Raw genomic sequence first — 12359 nt, forward strand, 5'->3', positions numbered from 1 at the left:
TATGTTCTTATTATTGGTTATGAGTTGTAAATTGGGGTTTAGGAGGTAAGGTGCGAATATATTATATGATAAGTAAAAATAAAATAAAATAATAACTGTAAAATAAACCTTTGGCAAGGTATAAGAACTGGAGGTCCTTTCCTAGTTATCCTTATCAATTGTGATGAGAATTGGATTTTTCTCTCACTTTGTTAACCTCTAACTATGAAGGTAAGTTTAGTGGATGAATTCCAATTTTCAATCAACAATGAGTTTAATAACTCTAGAGTTACCAATTATTTAACCAAAGCCAAAAGGGGAAAAACTAAATCTACTAGAATAACAATATCCTCAGATTGGGAATAATAAAAAGGGACAATCATAAACTAAAATTCCTCAAATATCATAAAAATGTCATCAACAGCCAATTGGGCAACATCAATCAAATATAATAAAAGCTTCAGAGTAATCAAAATACAAAAGAGAAATTTAAATAGTAAAAAGGAATATTAAACCTGGGATCGAGAGTCACTCTAGAAATCTAAGAGAAGTCCTAAATCCTAATTTCTAAAAAACACTACCTAAATCCTAAGAGAGAGAGAGAGAGAGAGGAGAGAACCTCTCTCTCCAAAACTGCATTTAAAACATGAGAAGTGAATTATGAGAGCATGATAATGAATGGATGCATTCCCCCACTTTATAGCCTCTAATCTGTGTTTTCTGGGGCGAGAATTGGGTCAGAAACAGCACAGAATTTGCTGGTTGCGAATTCAAATTCGCTGATTTTCGTCACTTGCGACACGGCTGCATGGATCACGCGTTCGCATCATCTAGCGTCAGGGCCACTATGGCATATTATATATCAAATTGAAGCCCCGGACGTTAGCTTTCCAACGCAACTGAAACTGCATCGTTTGGACCTCTGTAGCTAAAGTTATAGCCGTTTGAGTGCAGAGAGGTCAGGCTAGACAGCTTAGTAATTTCTCCAACTTCTTGCATTCCTTCCTCTTTTGCATGCTTCCTTTCCATTCTCCAAGCCATTCCTGCCCTGTAATCTCTGAAATCACTTAACACACATATCAAGGCATCTAATGGTGATAAGAGAGGATTAATATTAGAAATTATAAGTCCAAAGAAGCATGTTTTCAATCAAAACACATAATTAGGAAGGAAATATAAAACCATGCAAATAGTATGAATAAGTGGGTAAAGAGTTAATAAAAACCACTCAATTGTGTACAAGATAAACGATAAAATAGTGGTTTATCAGTACTCATCGGGATATGGTAGAAATCATCTAAATAACTTTAAGTTATTTAAATTTAGCAGTCGTTGGCTTGAGAATCTTTCTGTTAAATTGGAGCCTCCACCTGGGGTACCCGATCTTGCTAGAGAAGAATTATTGTCTAAAGAGTATAATTTTCTCTCTTCTGGTGTTTCTACTCTTCAAGAAAAGGTTAACAAGATTATATATAAACTGAACACCATGAAGGCTAGGTTAGCTAGGATCATCCTGGAGCAAGAGCAATTGGCTAAACATAAGGAAGCTGCTTCTTCTGTGATTTCTTATAGTGATCTTTTTTTGCTGTGATAGTTTTCCAGCACTTTATTTTGAAAATATGTAAGGATTTGACAAAGTATATTTTTTCTTTGCTGCCTCTATGACTTTCATTGTACACCTCTTTTAGGTATTATACTTCCCCTTCTGTTTAATATTATGTATACTCCTCTAGGGATTTTATTCTTTTGTGCCTGTGTGATCATTTTATTTTGGATACATACTTTTTTTTGTAGAGGGAGGGTATGATTCTAAAAAAGCAGGATTATCTTTTTGCCCTATTTATGCTCACTCTTTTTTTAAAGGAGTTTGGAGGGTAGGACACTTCACTTTTTAGAAATATTTTGTACTAAAAATTTCTTAAGATGCATCATTTACAACTTTTGAGTATATAATTGCTAATAAAATTCTTCCATACATTGTAGGTTGCTTGCAGAATAATATAACATAAACATTGGCCCTTGATAAAGAAGCCTTTTGGAATTGAAATCTAACTCCTAGCACTGAAATTAGGCATATTACTTCTTGACATACTTGAAATTGATGGAGAAGCTATAAAGATGAAGAGGAATGGTAGAATGTATGAAATGCAACCTATCTATATAAATGCAACTACATGCAAAATGTTTCTACCTACTTGATTAAAAATAAACAAATCTTTCAAGAACAAATATGAACTGGATTTCACTAATTCAAATCATAAAAATGAAGCACAAATAGACTTGTAAGAAGAAAATAGCTTATGAAAGCAGGGAACAAGGAATTGAGCATCGAACCCTTACTGGTAGTGTATACACTCTAATCACTCAGATGTTTAAGGTTCGATCTCTCAATTCTCTACTAACCTTGCTTTCTAAGGCTTGCTCTTTATCTAACAATCAACATAAATTTAATGCACAAATACACAAATCTAGAGGTCTTTTAAGGGTTGTAATGGGGTTAGGGTCAAGGTAGGATTGTATTTGGTCAAGTGGACTAAAATCTGAATCCTTAATTAACTTAAACTTTTCCACCTAACTTAAACAATCCATGTAATCACAATACAACATCTAACCATCCATTAACCATGTTTTTCACATATTCATGCATTCTAATTTCAAGTACAACTCATATGCATTGCTTTCACCACTTACTTTAGGGCATTTTGTCCCCTTTCACTTATTTTGCTCTTTTTTTTATTTTTTTTCTTTTGTTTTTTTTCTCAATGCATCTGATTAATTTATTGAATGCATGAACATGTCCTAAACATTTCTTTCACATTTTCATAAAGATACATAACATACTCTATTCTCAAACCAAACATTTTCAAACCCACTTTTTCCCACACTTAATTCGTGAGCACTCTCACTAGTCTAAACTAACCAATGATTCAAATCAAGGACATTATTGTTTTCTGCTTAGAGTTAATGATGTGCTAAAATAAAGATCAAAGGGGTATAATAGGCTCAACATTGGTTTGCAAGGGATAATGAAAGGTAAGGCCATATGGGTATGTAAGATCAGTGAAATAAAGGCCTCAATCATATAAGTGCATGCATACATCAAATTATGAAAATATAGAATTAAGCAAGACAAAGATCACAATTTCAGAGAGAAAAATACACACTAAAACAAAATTTTTGGTTGATAAAATGCAACTAATTCAAATAGGCTCAAAAATCTCACAGGTTTTGTGTGTTCGAGTTCTAAACCATGTTCCAGTATAATATCTCTTCAAACAAGTGTAACATTAAATTTTATTCAAATTAGTGAAATTTTCTAAAAGGTTTCTTGAAAAAGAAAATATTACTTTAACCAAGTGGTAAAATATGCACAAAAAGAAACAAGCATGAAAATGCAACAATGAAAAATAAAAATTGGTGTTGAAAAGGGGCTAACTAACCCGTGGAGATCGATATTGACCTCCCCACACTTAAAGATTGCACCGTCCTCGGTGCATGCTGAGAAGTACAGGTGGGCGGGTGTTGTGATTCCTCAGCTGTTGCTCGTTGTAGAAGCTTTCTCCTTACCCGTTCTGGTGGCCAGCCTGAAAAAGGGAGAAGAGAAAGGGACATGAAGTCAAAGGTGTAGAGCAAAGAGGAGGGCGGTACAAGTGAATAGCATGCCAAGTAAGGAAAATAGTGAATGGAAGACATGGTCGCGATTCCATGTGATCAATTCATCAATGGAAATATAGCAAGGCATGGGGGATATTGGATGCAACATGTTTATTAGCATGCCGGCAAGGGCATGAGTAGCATAGATCAAGCATCAAAAGCTGTAATGTATTGTTAGTCGTAAGAAACTAACAATAACGTTTGTAATGACAATTATATTTAATTAATAAAATATAAAAAGGGTTTTGTGAAAAGCAAGCATTTATAGTAGAAGATTAAAAGGAATCTTTAAAAATAGTGCACAATGCCATACGGGCGTTTTCACAAACACTTAGCATGCATGGTAAATAATCTATTTGAAAGTATTAAATTGAACATGCAAGCAACCCTTTAAAAATTAATATAATTGTCAAACAATTCCCTTAATAATCCACAAGCAAAATATGGTAAATAATTACCCAAATAAATTTCTAACACCAATGAAAATAATGCAATGAATGAAAGTATGCAAATGAATTAAAATAAAATAAAAAGAAAAATAAGAAGAATGAGAAGGGAAAGAAGGGAAGAAGAAAGGAGGGAGGAAAAATTAGGATTGGGGAAGAAAAGATAAGATATTTGGCAAATTAAGATAATCTGTGCGGCGCAAGCGACGCGGACGCGTGGGGACGCGTTCGCGCGATTGCGCTTTAAGTAAGAGGACGCGGTCGCGTCGGTCACGCGGTCGCGTGACCCATGTGATGCTTCTGGAGCGAGTGCAGCCTCGCGCCTGCACAACTCTCTGTTCAAATTAATTTATTTGCCAAAATTGGGCGACGCGATCGCGTGGATGGCCATTTTTGGAAAACGACGCGGACGCGTGGGGCACGCGGTTGCATGGGAGGGCTTGGGCTTCTAGCACGAGGCCAGCCCAATTCCAGCACAACTTTCGGCCATTCACCTTTTTAACGTCGAAAATCAAGGCACGCAGCCGCGTGGCTCACGCGGTCGCGTGGGAGGCCATTATACCCATGTGACGCGGACGCGTCAGCGACGCGATCGCGTGGGTCGATTTGTGCCACTGGCACGCCTCTAGCCACGCTCCAGCGTGACTCTCTGTTCGTTTTTATTTTTCTCTTCTCCCCTTGCGACGCGGACACGTCGTTGATGCGGTCGCGTCGCGTGCTCGCTTTCTTTTTTTTATAATCTGAAAAATGCAGAATGCAGAATTGATGAGCGGATAATTTGTATACTTTTTGGCATTGTTTTCAGTATGTTTTTGGTAGTTTTAGTTGAGTTTTTATTATATTTTTATTAGTTTTTAGTTAAAATTCACTTTTCTGGACTTTACTATGAGTTTGTGTGTTTTTCTGTGATTTCAGGTATTTTCTGGCTGAAATTGAGGGATCTGAGCAAAAATCTGATCCAGAGACTCAAAAGGACTGCAGATGCTGTTGGATTCTGACCTCCCTGCACTCGAAGTGGATTTTCTGGAGCTACAGAAGCCCAATTGGCGCGCTCTCAACGGCGTTGGAAAGTAGACATCCTGGGCTTTCCAGCAATATATGATAGTTCATACTTTGCCCAAGATTTGATGGCCCAAACCGGCGTTCAAAGTCACCTACAGAAATCCCAGCGTTAAACGCCCAAACTGGCACCAAAACGGGAGTTAAACGCCAAGAAGAGTCTCTACACGAAAAATGCTTCATTGCTCAGCCCAAGCACACACCAAGTGGGCCCGGAAGTGGATTTTTATGTCATTTACTCATCTCTGTAAACCTTAGGCTACTAGTTTCTTATAAATAGGACCTTTCACTATTGTATTTTCATCTTTTGATCACTTTTAGATCTCTAGATCATCTTTGGACATTTTAGTTCTTAGATCATTGGGAGGCTGGCCATTCGGCCATGCCTATACCTTGTTCTTATGTATTTTCAACGGTGGAGTTTCTACACACCATAGATTAAGGTGTGGAGCTCTGCTGTACCTCGAGTATTAATGCAATTACTATTGTTCTTTCATTCAAATTCCGCTTGTTCTTTATCCAAGATATCACTTGTTCTTCAACATGATGAAGGTGATGATTGACGCCCATCACCATTCTCACTCATGAACAAGGTGACTGACAACCACTCTTGTTCTACAAGCATTTGAGGCTTGGTGAATATCTCTTGGATTCCTGATTGCACGATGCATGGTTGATCGCCTGACAACCGAGTGCTCGCCTGACAAACGAGCCAACCATTCCGTGAGATCAGAGTCTTCGTGGTATAGGCAAGAACTGATGGCAGCATTCAAGAGAATCCGGAAGGTCTAACCTTGTCTGTGGTATTCTGAGTAGGATTCAATGACTGAATGACTATGACGTGCTTCAAACCTGTAACCTACTGGGCGTTAGTGACAGACGCAAAAGAGTTATTCTATTCCGGTAGGGGAGGGAACCGAACCGGTGATTGGCCGTACTGTGACAGAGTATTGAGCATTAGCTTTCACTGCGAGGATGGGAGGTAGCTGCTGACAACAGTGAGACCCTATACGAGCTTGCCATGGAAAGGAGTAAGAAGGGTTGGATGAAGACAGTAGGAAAGCAGAGAGACGGAAGGGAAGGCATCTTCATGCGCTTATCTGAAGTTCCTACCAATGAATTACATAAGTATCACTATCTTTATCTTTTATGTTATTTTCGTTCATCACCATATATCTGAGTTTGCCTGACTAAGATTTACAAGATGACCATAGCTTGCTTCAATACTAACAATCTCCGTGGGATCGACCCTTACTCACGTAAGGTTTATTACTTGGACGACCCAGTGCACTTGCTGGTTAGTTGTGCGAAGTTGTGTAATGCCATGGTATTGGGCTACCACATTTTTGGAGCCATTACCAGGGATTATGAGAGTTGTGAAAAAGTATAGTTCACAATTTCGCGCACCAAGTTTTTGGCGCCGTTGCCGGGGATTGTTCAAGTTTTGAGCAAGCTTTTGGTAACATCAGTGCCAAGATCCGGCAACAACATCAAATTTTTGGTGTTATTGCCCGGGATTGTTTAGGCTGGACAACTGACGGTTCATCTTGTTGCTTAGATTAGGTATTTTTTTTCGAAATTCTTGAAGATGAATTCTAGAGTTTCATGATGATTTGTTGAAATCTGGCTGGCTGAGAAGCCATGTCTAATCTGATTGGACCGAGGTTTCAACTTATCACCACAAGAGCTTGTTGATTTCGTATCAATCTTGCTCTTGGAGCAGTGATCTGCTAAGATTTGGCTGACCTTTGGTCATGTCTAGTGTTTTGGACCGAAGCTTTCTTTGGAAGCTTGGCTGGCTGTGAAGCCATGTCTAATTCCTGGACCGAAGTCTTAGACTAGCATTGCACTGATTCCTGGAATTCTCATTAAGAATTTTGATACCTTTTTCCACTTAATTTTCGAAAAACACAAAAAAAAAATTTACAAAATCATAAAATCCAAAAATATGTCTTGTTTGAGTCTAGAGTCTCATCTTAAGTTTAGTATCAATTGCATGTTTCTGTTCTTATTGCATTCATGCATGTGTCCTCATTGATCTTCAAGTTGTTCTTGATGATTTTCTTGTTTTGATCTTTGAATTCTATTGACTTGAGTGTTTTGTGTTTCTCATATGCATTCTCATGTAGTTAGTGTCAATAGTATACAAACTGCTAAGTTTGGTGTCTTGCATGCATTGTTATTTGATTCTTGTTGCATTTTAATTATTAAAAATCCAAAAATATTTTTAATTTGTGTCTTTTCAAGTCAATGATACAAAGAATTGAAGATTCAGAACATACTGCAGAGGAATTATACAGAAAAAGCTGAGCATTCAAAAATGCCCAGTGAAGAAGGCAGACTGGCGTTTAAACGCCAGCCAGGGCACCTGGTTGGGCGTTTAACGCCCAAAGAGGTAGCATTTTGGGCGTTAAACGCCAGAATGTATACCATTCTGGGCGTTTAACGCCAGGATGGTGCTAGGGGGAAGATTTTGTTTTCAAATCAATTTTTTTTCAAGTTTTCAAAGTTTTTCAAAATCAAATCTTTTTCAAATCATATCTTTTCAATCAAATGTTTTCAAAATCAATTTCTTTCCTTTTTCAAAGATACTTACTAACAATTAATGATTTGATTGAACATTTTTTGCCTTTTCTGTTAAGGAAGGTTTTATGTTTGAATCATATCTTTTCTTGTTAGACAAGTCATTAATTTTTAAAATCATATCTTTTAAAATTGTTTTCAAATCATATCTTTTCAATTACATCTTTTTAAAACCAATCATATCTTCTTAACCACATCTTTTTCAAAATAGTTTTCAATCAAATCTTTTTAATTTCTAATTTCAAAATCTTTTTCAAAAATCACTTGATTTCTTTTCCACTTTGAATTTTCGAAAATTATCAAACAGATTTTCAAAATGTTTTCAAAATCTTTTAAATGAATTTTCGAAAATTCTCTTCCCTCCTTCCCACATCCTTCTATTTATGGAGTACTACTCCTTCTTAATGCACAATTCAAACCTTATCTAATTAAAGTTCGAATTATTCTTCTCCTTCTTCTTACTATTTCTCTTTTCCTCTGACACTGCAAGGAATCTCTATACTGTGACATAGAGGATTCCACATTTTCTTGTTCTCTTCTCTTTCATATGAGCAGGAGCAGAGACAAAGGCATTCTTGTTGAAGCTGATCCTGAACCTGAGAGGACCCTGAAGAGAAAGCTAAGAGAAGCCAAAGCACAACTCTCTTTAGAGGACCTGACCGAATTCTTCAAAGAAGAAGAACACATGGCAGCCGAAAACAACAACAATGCCAACAATGCAAGGAAGGTGCTGGGTGACTTTACTGCACCTACTCCCGACTTCTATGGGAGAAGCATCTCTATCCCTGCCATTGGAGCAAACAACTTTGAGCTTAAGCCTCAATTAGTTTCTCTAATGCAACAGAATTGCAAGTTCCATGGACTTCCAATGGAAGATCCTCATCAGTTCTTAGCTGAATTCTTGCAAATCTGTGACACAGTCAAGACTAATGGGGTAGACCCTGAGGTCTATAGACTGATGCTATTCCCTTTTGCTGTAAGAGACAGAGCTAGAATATGGTTGGACTCACAACTTAAAGAAAGCCTAGACTCTTGGGAAAAGCTAGTCAATGCCTTCTTGGCAAAGTTCTTTCCACCTCAAAAAATTGAGTAAGCTTAGAGTGGAAGTCCAAACCTTCAGACAGAAGGATGGAGAATCCCTCTATGAAGCTTGGGAAAGATACAAATAATTAATCAGAAGATGTCCTTCAGACATGCTTTCTGAATGGAGCATCATAGGTATTTTCTATGATGGTCTCTCTGAACTATCCAAGATGTCTTTGGATAGCTCTGCTGGAGGATCTCTTCATCTGAAGAAGACGCCTGCAGAGGCTCAAGAGCTAATTGAAATGGTTGCAAATAACCAATTCATGTACACTTCTGAAAGGAATTCTGTGAACAATGGGACTAGTCAAAAGAAAGGAGTTCTTGAGATTGACACTCTGAATGCCATATTGGCTCAGAACAAGATATTGACTCAACAAGTCAATTTGATTTCTCAAAGTCTGTCTGGAATGCAAAATGCACCAAGCAGTACTAAGGATGCTTCATCTGAGGAAGAAGTTTGTGATCCTGAGAACCCTTTCATGGAAGAGGTGAATTACCTAGGAGAACCCTATGGAAACACCTATAATTCTTCATGGAGAAATCACCCAAATCTCTCATGGAAGAATCAAGAGAGACCTCAACAAGGTTTCAATAACAATAATGGTGGAAGAAACAGGTTTAGCAATAGCAAGCCTTTTCCATCATCTTCTCAGTAACAGACAGAGAGTTCTAAGCAGAATACTTCTGACTTAGCAACAATGGTCTCTGATCTAATAAAGACCACTCAAAGTTTCATGAATGAAACAAGGTCCTCCATCAGAAATTTGGAAGGACAAGTGGGTCAGCTGAGAAAGAAAGTTACTGAACTCCCTCCAAGTACTCTCCCAAGTAATACAGAAGAAAATACAAAGGGAGAGTGCAAAGCCATAAACATGGCCGAATATGGAGAGGAAAGAGAGGGGGTGGACGCCACTGAGGAAGACCTCAATGGGCGTGCACCAATCTCCTCTGAGTTCCCCAATGAGGAACCATGGGAATCTGAGGCTCAAAATGAGACCATAGAGATTCCATTGGACTTACTTCTGCCTTTCATGAGCTCTGATGAGTATTCTTCCTCTGAAGAGGATGAGTATGTCACTGAAGAGCAAGTTGCTCAATACCTTGGAGCAATCATGAAGCTAAATGGCAAGTTATTTGGAAATGAGACTTGGGAGAATGAACCTCCTTTGCTCACCAAAGAACTGGATGACTTGTCTAGGCAGAAATTACCTCAAAAGAGACAAGGTCCTGGGAAGTGCATGGATGAATCCATCATCCTTGGCAGACCCTTCCTAGCCACAGCAAAGGCTGTGATTGATGTTGATGGAGGTGAACTGATCATTCAAGTGAATGAAGAATCCTATGTGTTTAAGGCTCAAGGATATCCCTCTGTCACCATGGAGAAGAAGCATGAAGAGCTTCTCTCAAATCAGAGACAAACAGAGCCCCCACAGTCAAACTCTAAGTTTGGTGTTGGGAGGCCACAACCAAACTCTAAGTTTGGTGTTGAACCCCCACATTCAAACTCTAAGTTTGGTGTTGGGAGGTTCCAACATTGCTCTGATCATTTATGAGGCTCCATGAGAGCCATCTGTCAAGCTACTGACATTAAAGAAGCGCTTGTTGGGAGGCAACCCAATATTATATTTTATATGTTTTCTTTTGTTATTTTATGTTTTTTGTAGGTTGATGATCATAAGAAGTCACAAAATCCATTGAAAAAGCAAAAACAAAATGAAAAACAGGAAGAAAAACAGCACACCCTGGAGGAAGAACTCACTGGCGTTTAAACGCCAGTGAGGCTAGCAGTTGGGCGTTTAACGCCCAGTCTGGCACCATTCTGGGCGTTTAACGCCAGAAAGGGGCACCAGACTGGCGTTAAACGCCAGGAAAGGGCAAGAACCTGGCGTTAAACGCCAGGAATGGGCACCAGCCCGGCGTTTAACGCCAGAAATAGCTCAAAACGTGGATTTTGATGCCATTTGGTGCAGGGATGACTTTTCCTTGACACCTAAGGATCTGTGGACCCCACAGGATCCCCACCAACCCCACCACTCTCTCTTCTTCTTCACCCATTCACCAATCACCTCAATACCTCCTCACCACTCACATCCATCCCCTCTAAATCTTCTTCTTCTACTCTATTCTTTCTTCTTTTGCTCGAGGACGAGCAAACCTTTTAAGTTTGGTGTGGTAAAAGCGTTGCTTTTTGTTTTTCCATAACCATTTATGGCATCCAAAGCCGGTTCAACTGAGAAGGCATGACCTCAAGCCCATCACTAAGAAGAAGATGGAGCAAACAAGAGACCCCTCTCATCAAGAGATCCCTGAGATACCTCAAGGGATGCACTTTCCTCCACAAGACTATTGGGAGCAACTGAACACCTCCCTAGGAGAATTAAGTTCCAACATGGGACAACTAAGGGTGGAGCACCAAGAACACTCCATCATCCTCCATGAAATTGGAGAAGATCAAAGGATCATGAGAGAGGAGCAACAAAGACAAGGAAGAGACATTGAGGAGCTCAAGCACTCCATAGGATCTTCAAGAGAAAGAAAGAGCCGCCATCACTAAGGTGGACCCGTTCTTTAATCTCCTTGTTCTTTATTTTTTCTGTTTTTCGAATTTTAGTGCTTTATGTTTATCCATGTTTGTGTCTTATGATCATTAGTGTCTTAGTGTCTATGCCTTAAAGCTATGAATATGAATCCATCACCTTTCTTAAATGAAAACTGTTTTTATCACAAAAGAACAAGAAGTACAGGATTTCAAATTCATCTTTAAAACTAGCTTAATTAGTTTGATGTGGTGACAATACTTGTTGTTTTCCGAATGTATGCTTAAACAGTGCATATGTCTTTTGAATTTGTGGTTCATGAATGTTAAAATTGTTGGCTCTTGAAAGAATGATGAAAAAGGAGACATGTTACTGAGGATCTGAAAAATCATAAAAATGATTCTTGAAGCAAGAAAAAGCAGTGAATACAAAAAAAAAAAAAGAGAGAAAAAGAAAAAAAAAAAAAAAGGGAGAAAGAGAAAAAAGAAAGAAAAAGAAAGAAATAGAGTTGTGATCCAAGGCAATAAGAGTGTGCTTAAGAACCCTGGACACCTCTAATTGGGGACTTTAGCAAAGCTGAGTCACAATCTGAAAAGGTTCACCCAATTATGTGTCTGTGGCATGTATGTATCCGGTGGTAATACTGGAAGACAGAGTGCTTTGGGCCACGGCCAAGACTCAATAAGTAGCTGTGTTCAAGAATCATCATACTTAACTAGGAGAATCAATAACACTATCTGGATTCTAAGTTCCTAAAGAAGCCAATCATTCTGAATTTCAAAGGATAAAGTGAGATGCCAAAACTGTTCGGAGGCAAAAAGCTACTAGTCCCGCTCATCTAATTTGGAGCTAAGTTTCATTGATAATTTGGAGTCTATAGTATATTCTCTTCTTTTTATCTTATTTGATTTTCAGTTGCTTGAGGACAAGCAACAATTTAAGTTTGGTGTTGTGATGAGCGGATAATTTGTATACTTTTTGGCATTGTTTTCAGTATGTTTTTGGTAGTTTTAGT

General features: G+C 38.3%; 1 non-coding gene across 1 annotated transcript; it reads right to left on the minus strand.

Moving 5' to 3' along the window:
- Window positions 1-8812: 8812 nt before the first annotated feature.
- On the minus strand, window positions 8813-8920 carry LOC130952599 (small nucleolar RNA R71). Its single transcript, XR_009074778.1, has one exon. It is a non-coding gene; the product is annotated as a small nucleolar RNA R71 (small nucleolar RNA).
- Window positions 8921-12359: the final 3439 nt, after the last annotated feature.

Source organism: Arachis stenosperma, chromosome 9 (assembly GCF_014773155.1).
Source record: "Arachis stenosperma cultivar V10309 chromosome 9, arast.V10309.gnm1.PFL2, whole genome shotgun sequence".
NCBI lineage: Eukaryota > Viridiplantae > Streptophyta > Magnoliopsida > Fabales > Fabaceae > Arachis > Arachis stenosperma.